The 12,273-nt window shown below is 43.0% G+C and overlaps 1 protein-coding gene across 3 annotated transcripts in view; it reads right to left on the bottom strand.

Moving 5' to 3' along the window:
* CERS6 (ceramide synthase 6) overlaps positions 1 to 12,273 on the bottom strand; it is a 222,198-nt gene that overhangs the window by 66,537 nt on the left and 143,388 nt on the right. The gene's annotated exons all lie outside the window — the stretch shown is intronic.

The following is a 12,273-nucleotide window of genomic DNA, read 5'->3' as shown; positions in this document are numbered from 1 at the left end:
CAATATCTTCATAAATTATCTGGAGGATGGTGTGGATTGCACTCTCAGCAAATTTGCGGATGATACTAAACTGGGAGGAGTGGTAGATACGCTGGAGGGGAGGGATAGGATACAGAAGGACCTAGACAAATTGGAGGATTGGGCCAAAAGAAATCTGATGAGGTTCAATAAGGATAAGTGCAGGGTCCTGCACTTAGGATGGAAGAATCCAATGCACCGCTACAGACTAGGGACCGAATGGCTAGGCAGCAGTTCTGCGGAAAAGGACCTGGGGTGACAGTGGACGAGAAGCTGGATATGAGTCAGCAGTGTGCCCTTGTTGCCAAGAAGGCCAATGGCATTTTGGGATGTATAAGTAGGGGCATAGCGAGCAGATCGAGGGATGTGATCGTTCCCCTCTATTCGACATTGGTGAGGCCTCATCTGGAGTACTGTGTCCAGTTTTGGGCCCCACACTTCAAGAAGGATGTGGATAAATTGGAGAGAGTCCAGCAAAGGGCAACAAAAATGATTAGGGGTCTAGAACACATGACTTATGAGGAGAGGCTGAGGGAGCTGGGATTGTTTAGCCTGCAGAAGAGAAGAATGAGGGGGGATTTGATAGCTGCTTTCAACTACCTGAAAGGGGGTTCCAAAGAGGATGGCTCTAGACTGTTCTCAATGGTAGCAGATGACAGAACGAGGAGTAATGGTCTCAAGTTGCAGTGGGGGAGGTTTAGATTGGATATTAGGAAAAACTTTTTCACTAAGAGGGTGGTGAAACACTGGAATGCGTTACCTAGGGAGGTGGTAGAATCTCCTTCCTTAGAGGTTTTTAAGGTCAGGCTTGACAAAGCCCTGGCTAGGATGATTTAACTGGGAATTGGTCCTGCTTCGAGCAGGGGGTTGGACTAGATGACCTTCTGGGGTCCCTTCCAACCCTGATATTCTATGATTCTATGATTCTATGAGTAAGAAAACAGCTTAGGCAAAGATTGTAACTTGCTTGGATCAAGTTTTAGTCACTAAAAAGTGTTTTTATTTTGTTTCGTTTGTAACCAGACCTGTCTCTTTTTCTCTTGCTTAGTATCACTTAATCTCCGTTCTTTATTAATAAGCTTGTTCTTGTTTTATTACAACATCATCTCAGTACTGTGTATTAAAGTGAAGTGAGAGTCTTCAGCTAACCTAACAGGCTGGCATGCATTGTGTTTCTTTGAAGACAGCAAATGTAATACTTTCTGTGAGCGTCCAATGGTACTCCTTCTCTGGGAAACTCGGGAACTGGGGTTCATGGATTGTTACTGCAGGGCAAGGTTTAGATTGGCAAAGTCTTGAAGAGTTTGCTGGCAAAGCAGACAAGCTGGTGTGTCAAGGAGCTAACATACACTTCTGGAGCAGCCGAGCTCTTTCTCTTGCTGAGGCAGAGCGATAACATAGTGTCTCACAGTTCTGGGTGTTCTGAGCAGGACATCACAATCAGCTATCATTTTTAACAAACAACTTTATAAACAAGAAAAACAATTACACTTAGCATTTATAGAGAGATGTATGTACAACATTTGTCTGGAGTCTGACAGGCATGAATTTTTGCTATCTGGGTTTACTACCAGGATTTGGATGGAGTTTACTGCATTGACCTTTTTCTGAGAGAGTCTTCGTAGTTTCTAGTCTAAGTACCACAGACATTTTCAGTATATTTTCACTAAAGTCAATATAATAAAACTTTTGGGCACAGTTTTATCCTCATTGCACTAATACACGTCCTGAGGCCAGAAGATGTTTCAGGGTAGAGGGCATACCGGACACTGAGAGTGTCATGTGTGGTCTCTGCCTACGCCCTAGGGGCCAAAGCTTGACCTCAGATAGATAAGTGCAATTCTCACTCTCTTAGCTGCATCCCAGGTCAGAATATGGTCTTTATTATCATAAAATTTCCATCCAAAAGAACAAATTTGTATTTTGTTTGCATAAATTGGGACTGAGAAAAAAGCTGCAGTGTCATTGTTGACTTAAAAATACAAAACGTGTAACTATTTCCACCTTCTATATAGTCTACGTGAATTGAAATTAGAGGCTTTTAGTGAACAGTGCCTTTCATATTTACAGTGGAAGGACAATCATGTATAATTAACAGTCATTCCAATCTTTTGGCATGCAATCTCACACGCTTAATGTAAATGGTATCTCAGTCTTCATACAAAAAAAATTGTAATTAAGACCATGAATGCTGGCAATTTTTTTTATTTAATTAATTTATAAGCATTCCTCTTGCATGCCAGTTGTTTTAATAAGTATTCAGTACTCTGATTAGAATTACTTGAATTGCTTTCTTTTTTTCTTGCGTAGCACCTGCATCCTCTCACCATGGTAATGCTGAATTGCTGCTGACATTAGGAAAAAAAGTCAGAATACCATGGCAGCACACAAAACATCCTTCTGTAGTCCCGAGCCTCTATAACGCTACGTTCAGATGAAAAAATTATTCTGCCCATTTATAGTGAAACTAAGAGATTTTCCAGATTCCACAGTAGCCTGGGATTCTTTTGCGGCTTAACGGATGTCTATTTCAGTGGTGACTCTTGTAAGATTCCTTTATTTTAAGCAAACCAGGAACACCTAGCAAAATATTTCCTTTCTTGTGCATTGTGAAACCAAGATTGTCTTGTCCTCTGTGTACAGAAAAAACTATAGATTTTAATTTCTTGGAAAAGAAATCAAAGCTAAACAGCCATGAATTATTCAAAAAGGAAACACTAAAAATGATAAAGGATGCCATAAGAAGATAATCCACTGTTTTCCCCAATAATGTCTTGCAGGAAATTTTCATGTTGATTGTTGTTTTCTTTCTTTCTTTTTTTTTTTTATTAAATATCAGACTCTTGAGTTGTGATCCATATTGTTTAGTGAAAGCATCACTATTGCTTAAGCATTATTAGCTCATAATATAATTAGCTCAATATTTCATCACCTTTGAGAGACTATGCACCCTCCATGCGATCCCTGAAGATCGAAAGATGGCCACATTAATAGCAAAATTGACTGGCAGAGCTCTGGACACATTCAATAAGATGCCTATTGATGCTTCAAACTTTGGTAAATTTAAGGTAAATTTGGTAAATTTAAGGAACTGGTTCTGAAACAGTTTCAGGTTACACCTGAAACCTACAGGGTTAAACTCAGGAGTTTTAAGAGGGGATCTGGATTGAGCAATGTGGCTTCTGTAAATGAAGTGAGAGATCTGGTAGATAAGTGGGTGAGGGGGAAAGGGCATTACAAGCTTTGAAGGAATGTGTGATTTGGTTACTCAGGAACAATTCCTGAATATGTGCAGGGATGATGTAAAACAGTATTTGTGGGACAAAAAGGTGGATGCAGTGGGTGAATTAGCTGGGCATGCGAACTCTTACGAGCAAGCACAAGCTGCCATTAAACAGAAACAACTGGCTGAGGGGTGCAGGGTTGAGGGGAAGCAGAATCACCGTTTTACCCCTGGGGAAAAAGAGGCTGGGTGTTCACCTCCCCATTCCCCTGTTACTCGTCCCAAGTCTCCTGTACAAGCAGAAGCGCCCAAGAGGGGCTCTCACTGTAAGTCCACTGAGCACCTGAGGAATAAGTGTCCCTTGCTGAGTGGAAACAGGCAGCAAGTAACACATGGAGCTGCTACCTCTCAGAGCCAGGCTGCGGCCTCTTTCCACACAGGATTTGTAAAGCTTGCTTCCACACAACCAACCAATGAGCATATGCATGCTGTTAAAATCAATGGTAAAGTGCTTCTTGAACTGAGGGACACAGGTGCCGAGATTTCTGTGGTCAGGACAGACCTGATTCAGGAGAAGGATTTGTTGCCAGGTAAAATGGCAGAATTAGAACTGGTGGGAAGTTACAAAGCACTGTGATGGGTTGGATCTCGGAAACCCACTTGAGGCTGCCACCTGATGTGCCAAGACTACTTCTGCCTCTGCTTTCCCTGCCAGCTTGAGACTCTGGCACCCTGTCTTGCTGAGCCAGACACGCCAGTCTGCTCCAACATAGACCCAGGGTCTGCACCACGTGCCCCAAAGCTGCAGACTTAACTGAAAGCAGTTTAAGAAATGTTCCTGTCTTTGACACTCAGATGCCCAGCTCCCAGTGGGGTCCAAACCCCAAATACATCCATTTTACCCTGTATAAAGCTTATCCAGGATAAACTCATAAATTATCCACCCTCTATAACACTTATAGAGAGAGATGCACAGGTGTTTGCCCTCCCCTCCAGGTATTAATACATACTCTGGGTTAAGTAAAAAGTGAGTTTATTAAATACAGAAAGTAGGATTTAAGTGGTTCCAAGTAATAGCAGACAGAACAAAGTGAATTACCAAGCAAAATAAAACAGAACATGCAAGTCTATGTCTAATCAAACTGAATACAGGTAAAACCTCACCCATAGAGGAATTCCAATAAGCTTCCTTTTACAGACTAGTCTCCTTCTAGTCTGGGTCCAGCAATCACTCACACCCCCTGTAGTTACTGTCCTTTGTTCCAGTTTCTTTCTTTCTTGGGGGTGGAGAGGCTCTCTCTTGAGTCAGCTGAAGACCAAATGGAGGGGTCTCCCCCGGGCTTAAATAGACTTTCTCTTGTGGGTGGAGACCCGCTCCTCTCTCCCAGACAGGCAGCCAGCAGGACCTGCACGGCGGGAGCCCAGGTCCAGGGTCGGGGCCTAGGCTGCCACTGCCCTGCTACCTGGCCCCTGCGGCACAGGTAACACATTGTGGGCCGCGTATGTAAACATCAACATTTCTTGTCCATTTTATTTCTTTGCTGAAAAGAAGTTTAAATGCTCCCTCCATTATCCATATAGCATGAAAAGAAGAACAACAAACGTGCAACGGAGTGCATTTGTCTGGAACAACCAGACCGGTTTTTGTTTTGGCATCACAACTGTATTTCCATAGACATGCACTGAGCTTGTTTGGGACCCAGTAAACACTCATTGTAGCAGCATGCTCTAGGGGCAGTGGTTCTCAACCAGGGGTACGTGTACCCCTGAGGGTAGATCAGCTCATTTAGATGGTTGCCTAGTTTTACAACAGGCTACATAAAAAGCACTAGCAAAGTCCGTACACACTTAAACTTTCATACAGAGAGTTACTTGTTTATTCTACTCTGTATACTATACACTGAAATGTAAGTACAATATTAATATTCCAATTGATTTATTTTAGAATTATACAGTAAAAATAGGAAAGTAAGCAATTTTTCAGTAAGCGTGCTGTTCTAGGGTAAGCCATGGGCTTATCATCTTGAAATGTTTTCCCTTCATCATCTAATCCAGTAATGGTTCTGGTTTATTTGGGAGTCAGAACATGTTAAAATCATCAGAGGTAACTGCTGCTTGTTTTTTGTTAACATTCTCAAACGTAAGCCTCTCACCTGTTTAAATATTTCCTTTCGAAATAGCAGAAGCACCACTTTGTAGTTAGGACTAAAAGCTTCCAGCCTCCAAAATAGCTTGTATCCTAGGCATTTATGTAACAAATAAGCTCTGTAGATAATGACATGGGCAGCACTGCATGAGTATTATTTATGTAAGGATGAACTGTGCTTCATGGAGCCCTCAGAAAACGTTATAGGAATAAATATGTTTCCACAAACGCCAGCATTTGACCACGTACACATCTCAAATAAATAGAGTTCCCACTGCCCACAAAATCACTGACTACTGACAAATGCTGTTCTGGAACCAAAGACAATTTAGTGATCTCAAGAAACCCACAGTTCACACTTTGTGCCAACTTCTGTTCACTATTCTTTCTGGTGGTTTATTTGAAAAAGAATGTGATTATTTCAGACACCAAGAATAGCATTTCCATAAATTCTTCACAGACCCAAGTAGTCTTTCATACTTCTTGGCATAGTTCACCATGTAAGTGAAGACAACATGACACATTGCTTATGCATCTCCTGAAGCCTTCATTTTCAGACCTTATATTGTGACTAAGTAAGCCATCAGAAAGTTCTATAGGACTGCTATTTCTGTGGAGGTTAGCACTTTGCATTAGTAGCTCACAGAAAGTCTGCAGCAATACTGTGGTACAGAAACTACTGCAATGCAGAGTGCTCATCCTCTTATCTCTCCCCTCTTTCCCAATTCCCAAATAAAACTAGCAGAATACTTGTGCTAATGGGAAGGGGAAACCACATATGGAAGGAACCATAAGAGGCCAAAATTAGTTACAATCACTGAAAGAGGCACTTGACATTTCAAATGTAAATGTATGTCTCTGTCCTGGAAAAAATAATTTGTTGCGAAGAAAAATTGTGAATTGGCAGTTGGAATTATTCAAAGAGTGAAATTCAGTTCTCTGCAGAGGGACATCATAAGATGTACACACCATCCAAATCCAACAGAAGCCCTGCAAATATGGCATAAGTGGGACTACAGTAGTGTGGAGGTCTTGTGTTGGCAAGTTACGTGAGTGAATTTCACCCTAGCTGAACTTCCCAAGTGAATTGCAAGTGTAGGTCCATGTATAACCCACACAACTTCTGGGTGTGATGTTTGTTCTGTCCCATCTAGTGGCACTGAGAGAGCAATTAATGAGTCTGCTCTACAGCCCTAGCTAACAGCCAGTAGAGGCTCATGTGCTAAGATCCAGAGGTTCCAGGTTTGATCCCGAACCCCTGACGACCAGGGTCTGTCGGCGTTACACATGCAGGATGCACTGCAGTAACCCAACCTGGCCATGACAAAGGTATGGACAATTGTAGTGATGTCTTCATCTGGAAGGAAAGATCCTGACCTGTAGCAATCACAGACAGCAAAACAACTCCTAGCTGGACACTAAGAAGCAGCAGAGTTAATTTTAACAGATGACAGAATCCCTCAGAAGAAACAATATCTCTACCATCTCCTCCAGATGCATTTCCCATTCAACTAGCATCATCTGTGTCTTACCTAGTCTGAGTTTCAGTCAGCTTGCTCTCATCCAAGCACCCTCTTGCTCTGCAGCTTTACCTATTTGTTTTCAGTTACCAGTTTTTTATTAAACAGACCAGTTTTTAAATTTTGTTAAGTGACCTTCATGCTAAATAGCAATAATATTTTTTCCATCATGAACACTCTGGGCCTGTCAATGGAATTACACCTATTTACAGCAGCTGAAGATATATTATAAAGTTGTGGCTTAACAGAGTCCCCATATCTTTGCACATAGAGGAATTTGGGACAGCTACTGATGAAGAGTGGGTTTCCTGTTCATAAAATATTCAACATATTTCAGAGCCTCTTAATTTAAATACACACACTCTCTCTCTCTCTCTCTGCTTGGCAACACTCTAGTGAAGCAAAGCAGCTATAATCCCATACAATTTAAGCAGTTTATGGCTGCCTTATATCTTTAGAGCAGTAGAAAGCAGCCAGAGCACACCAGTGAATTTGGACCTTCAATTTAATAGGACATCTGTGAGGGTTTTTTTTTTTTTAAAGAAAGACCACGTCACTGTATAAATCATAGCTTTGGAATTACTTCTCTAAGGAATGGATCAAGTTTCGAAGTTTTCATATTTAGATTCCAAGAACCATACTTGAGCATGATTTTGGTTTATTTAAAGTCACTCTACATTTACGAGCTAAACAAAAATATCCCAAAACATCAATTCCTCTACTACAGTGGTAATGCTGGCATTTGATGGTACTGTAATCCTGGACTATTTAAAGAATACCATTTGTTATTTTAACAAGAGCCAGAGGGGTTCCTATGTTTTTGAAGATGTTTGAAATTCTAGTTTTTCAAAGGCCTATACAGAAGTTGTTATTAAACGAACTCAGCTTTATATATTTACTTTCTTCCTAACAAGAATATGTAGCTGCCTTGCCAGAGGGGTATATCTGACTAATTTTGACAAGCGGATAATTTCCATCCAATTTGGTAAAGGGAAATAGTTCTCGCATCCTAGGGCATGCTACTGAAGCAGGCTTTTGGAAATTCCTGCTGTCTTTCTTTCCTTTAAAAAGAAAAGGAGTACTTGTGACACCTTAGAGACTAACAAATTTATTTGAGCATAAGCTTTCATGAGCTACAGCTCATTTCATCGGATGCATGGTGACCACATGGCGTTTACACAAAAATGAAAATAGTATCAAAATGATAAAAATGCCTAATACCAAACAGAGCAGGACTTTACTGATTTGTCTTAGTACAGAGGGTGACCACATGGCGTCCCTGGCAAAACAGGCTTTAAGTGACACTGGAGTGGTGAACAGGCCTTCTTCTGGTGAATTTTCCCCACTAATGACTGGGAAACCCATTGAGAATTACATGTGCACTTGGAAAATATAGTCAGTGAACACACAATAATCCCCACCCCAAAGAAGACTGAAGGGGTACTCTCCAAAGGTCCATTTGCCATTACAGCCAGATTACTGGGGTGGGTGGCTGAAAAGTACCCCCAGTGGCAATGTGATGTTCTTTGGTCAATTGTCAGTTTCAGTATCAGGGTTAGTTCCAGTACCAGATGTTGGGATTGGCTGGAGTAAAGCATGACCTCACTGATAAAAAAGGTAGCAGCTGGCTAAGGTAGGCCCTTTCTCCTTCCTCTCCCACCCCTGCAGCTGCTGTACTTTCCTCATTTGAACTGGAGCTTCATTTTATTTTTGGATGCCGCATCAAGGCATAAAAAACTCATCTCTGGGATGAAGTGGGCCATGCTGTCTAGCTATTATTTGGCTTATGTTTCGAACATCTTTGCAAATTCTAACCTACAAAGTCTATCAAGGGCAGGTTCAATCATGTACTCTTTCTCCACTGTGGGGGATTGATACCCTAATCATAGGGTGGCCGCATCTAGAGTGCCTCTTGGTGCAGGCCACAGCATGACAAGTATGGCTGCCTCAGTTTCCCCTCTCAGGTAATCCAAGGATTCCACTTCAGGCTCTCTTGCTTCCTTTCTTGGGGCCGGTTTATTATCAAAACCATACTTCAAGTCAGTCCATAACAAAAGTCCCCAGCATAGTCCATTTATCATGCCAGTGCATACAGTCCTTAAAATCCCATGACATGATGCCCCATATACCACACGCCGACATCTTCCGCCACACCTATGCTACTCATCAGTCCTCTTCTGTACCTCTGCCAGGACAGCCATGCCAGCCCTTCCAGCTGGAATGCAAACCTGCTCTTCCCAGCAGGAATCCCCCACAGCCTCTCTGCTGGGAAATCCTCTTCTCTCCCCCTAGTCCTCACACGCTTCCCTTCGGTCCAGCTCTCCGGCCCTGGATATAGCGGGCAAGCTCCTCCACTGCTCCCCTGGCTTCAGTCCTCTCCAGCAGAAGTCAGCAGGCAACTCCTTCTGCTGTACTCTGGCCTTCAGTCTTTCCACAGGAACCATCTACAGCTTCCTTCCTGGACCTTCCACAGTCCACTGGTCTCTGGAAGCTCGCACCTGCCCTTGACTAACCCAGGCCACTACCACCTGCCTCTTTGTTGACTGACACTGGGTCTCCATTCCCTCAGATTCCCCTTGATCCTTTATAGCCCCAGGTGATACCCAGTCCTACCCTCTTAACTGGCTAGATGCGAGGACCTGTTCTGGCACAGGAAAGCTTGACCTGCATCACTTACAGGGGTCAGCCACCCTGTGACATATTCCTTTTTAATTAATTTTAATTTAACAATAATACATTTAATGAGGGATGGCTTACTGCTTAGCTCTGATTCAACAGCCACTAAAAACTCTGCCATGTTAGAGCCAGCACTTACAGGATAATGTGTACATACTTAAAAATGCTGCGTATTAGTTGGATTGAACCCCACTTAAAGGGCCATGTATATTATTTTGTATTTCATTTTTCATTTACACTGGCGAAATGCTTAAGATGTTATAATTTTATGCTTCCAGTCAGCCTCCTCCTGATTGATTCATTCATGGACATAATGTTCTAGTGTTTTTTAAGATTTGTGGTTTTTTTTTAAATTGGTAATAAAAAAGATCTCACTAACACCAGCATAAACTGAAAGTAATTTGACTGAAGTCTATGGAGTTATACTAGAGTAAAACTGATTTAAAAGAGAATCAGTAGGATTAGGGTACAGTAAAGCACCAACTGGGTCACAACCAGATTTCCACACACCTAGAAATCTTGGGGGAAACCTGACGTCTAAATCTCCTCATTGAAGTTATATCCAAAAGTAATGGCTGATTTTTAAAAAACTGAACACGTAATTTAGTTCGAAGCCCCAAGTTTTACTGAGAGAATAATACTTCAGGATATTAACTTCCAATGTTTTATTATTAACATTAAATAACCCAAACCATCAGCAGTTAAGGAGAATGTGAAAGCAATAGAAAAAGAAAATATGCTAATAAGAGGGAATATGTCTTGAACATAAAAAGAAGGCCCAAATCTACAGAAAAGATGCCCATTTCATTTGGCATTTAAAAGACTGAATGCAACTTTTATTCTCCTTCAATTTTAGTGAATCCAAACACCCATATTTACTAATTGTAACTTTTTCTGTTGTTCTGTAATAGCAGAGCCAGAACATGGCTTATAGGATATTTTAATTTAAAATGAGGATGGCAGCCTCTTTATAGCCACAACTGCTTCAATAGAATGGCAATTTCCAATCCCTCATAATCTGAAGGTCTAGCCTGTCCATTATTAAACTACCATTATACACTAAACATAATGCTATACTAGCAACAGGAGGTGAGGAGAAGGCCCCAATGACTGAGGAGGGGGGGATCACCTGCCCCCAAAGCTGGAAGGCTCACGGCCACTGGACCCAAGAGAAGGAGACATAGGGCGCTGGTGGTTAGGAACTCCCTTCTGAAGAGGATGGAGGTGTCCATCTGACAACATGACATAATGTCCTGGGAGGGTGCCACCTGCCTGGAGCCCATGTCTGAGACGTTACAGAAAGGTTACCAAGGCTCATCTGTTCCTCCGACCACTACCTGATGCTGCTCATCTATGTGGACAATCATGAGACTGCTAGGAATGAGACTGAGCAAATCAGCAGTGACGACAGAGCACTGGGAGTGAGGATGAAGGGGTTAGGGGCAATGTTCCCTCTAATTTTTTTCCACTCATGTGCGGAATGAATTTTATGATGTGCACCACTACGGAGGTGACAAGGGGTTTGGAGTGGGGGAGGGAGCTCACGGCTGGGGCCGAGGGGTTCAGCGTGTGGGAGGCAGCTTAGGCCTGGGGCAGAGGGTTGGGGTGTGGGGGGATGAGGGCTCTGGCTGGGGGCTCTGGGGTGGAGCTGGGGATGGAGGAGTTCAGGGTGCTGGAAGGGGCTCAGTGCTGGAGCAGAGGGTTGAGGTGTGTGTGGGGGGTGAGGGCTCTGGCTGGGTTGGGGCAGAGGGTTGAGATGCAGGCTGTCCCGGGGCTGCGGTGGGGATAAAGGACTCCCCACAACCCTCTCCCCACCGCAGAATCCCCGGGCTGGGGGAGAGGCACACCACCCTACACCTCTCTCCTCTCCAGGCCCCTCTGGCTGCACACTTCTCCTCATCAGTGCGTGGCCCTTGATGGGTTCCTGTGTGGCCATACAGGCATGCACCTTAGAGAGAACACAGGTTGGGGGTGCAGGTCTGTTCTTGTCCACACTCAACTGGAGAAAAAGGGCTCAGGCAGGGACATGCACATCCTGGAGATGAATATGTGGCTGTGCAAATGGTGTCGATGGCAGGGCTTCGGCTTCCTCAACCATGGGAAGCTGTTCCAGGAAGAAGGTCTGCTGGGAAGAGATGAGACCCACCTGACCAAGATGCGTAGGAGCATCTTCGTGCACCAACTCACCAACCTAGTGAGGAGGATTTTCAACTAGGTTGAAAGGGAGCAGGTGACAAAAGGCCACAGGTAAATATAAAAAAAATGCAAACTTAGGTGGCTAGATGTCATGGAGGATACAGAAAATTACAATAGGGACATAGAAGCAATAAAAGGGAAATCCATGCTGGAATCTGGAAAGGAGTTCAGGAGAACTGGCAGTTTCTCAAGAAGACAATATTAAATGCACAACTGCAAACTATCCTGATGCAAAGGAAAGATAGGAAAAATGGCAAGAGGCTCCATCAGGACCTCCCTAATGACCTGAAAATAAAAAAGAATCCTACAAAAAAATGGAAACTTGGATGATTGCTAAGGAGGAGTACAAAAGAACAGCACAAGCCTCTAGGGACAAAATCAGAAAGGCTAAGGCACAAAATGAGTTACACGTAGCAGGAGACATAAAAAGCCCTTAATGAAGAGGTTCATTACGCACATTAGAAGCGAGAGAAAGACAAAGGAATGTGTAGGTC

This window comes from Lepidochelys kempii, chromosome 11 (assembly GCF_965140285.1).
Source record: "Lepidochelys kempii isolate rLepKem1 chromosome 11, rLepKem1.hap1, whole genome shotgun sequence".
Classification (NCBI taxonomy): Eukaryota; Metazoa; Chordata; order Testudines; family Cheloniidae; genus Lepidochelys; species Lepidochelys kempii.
Note: the sequence above shows the minus strand (reverse complement) of the source record. Positions and strands in the feature narration are given on the sequence as shown.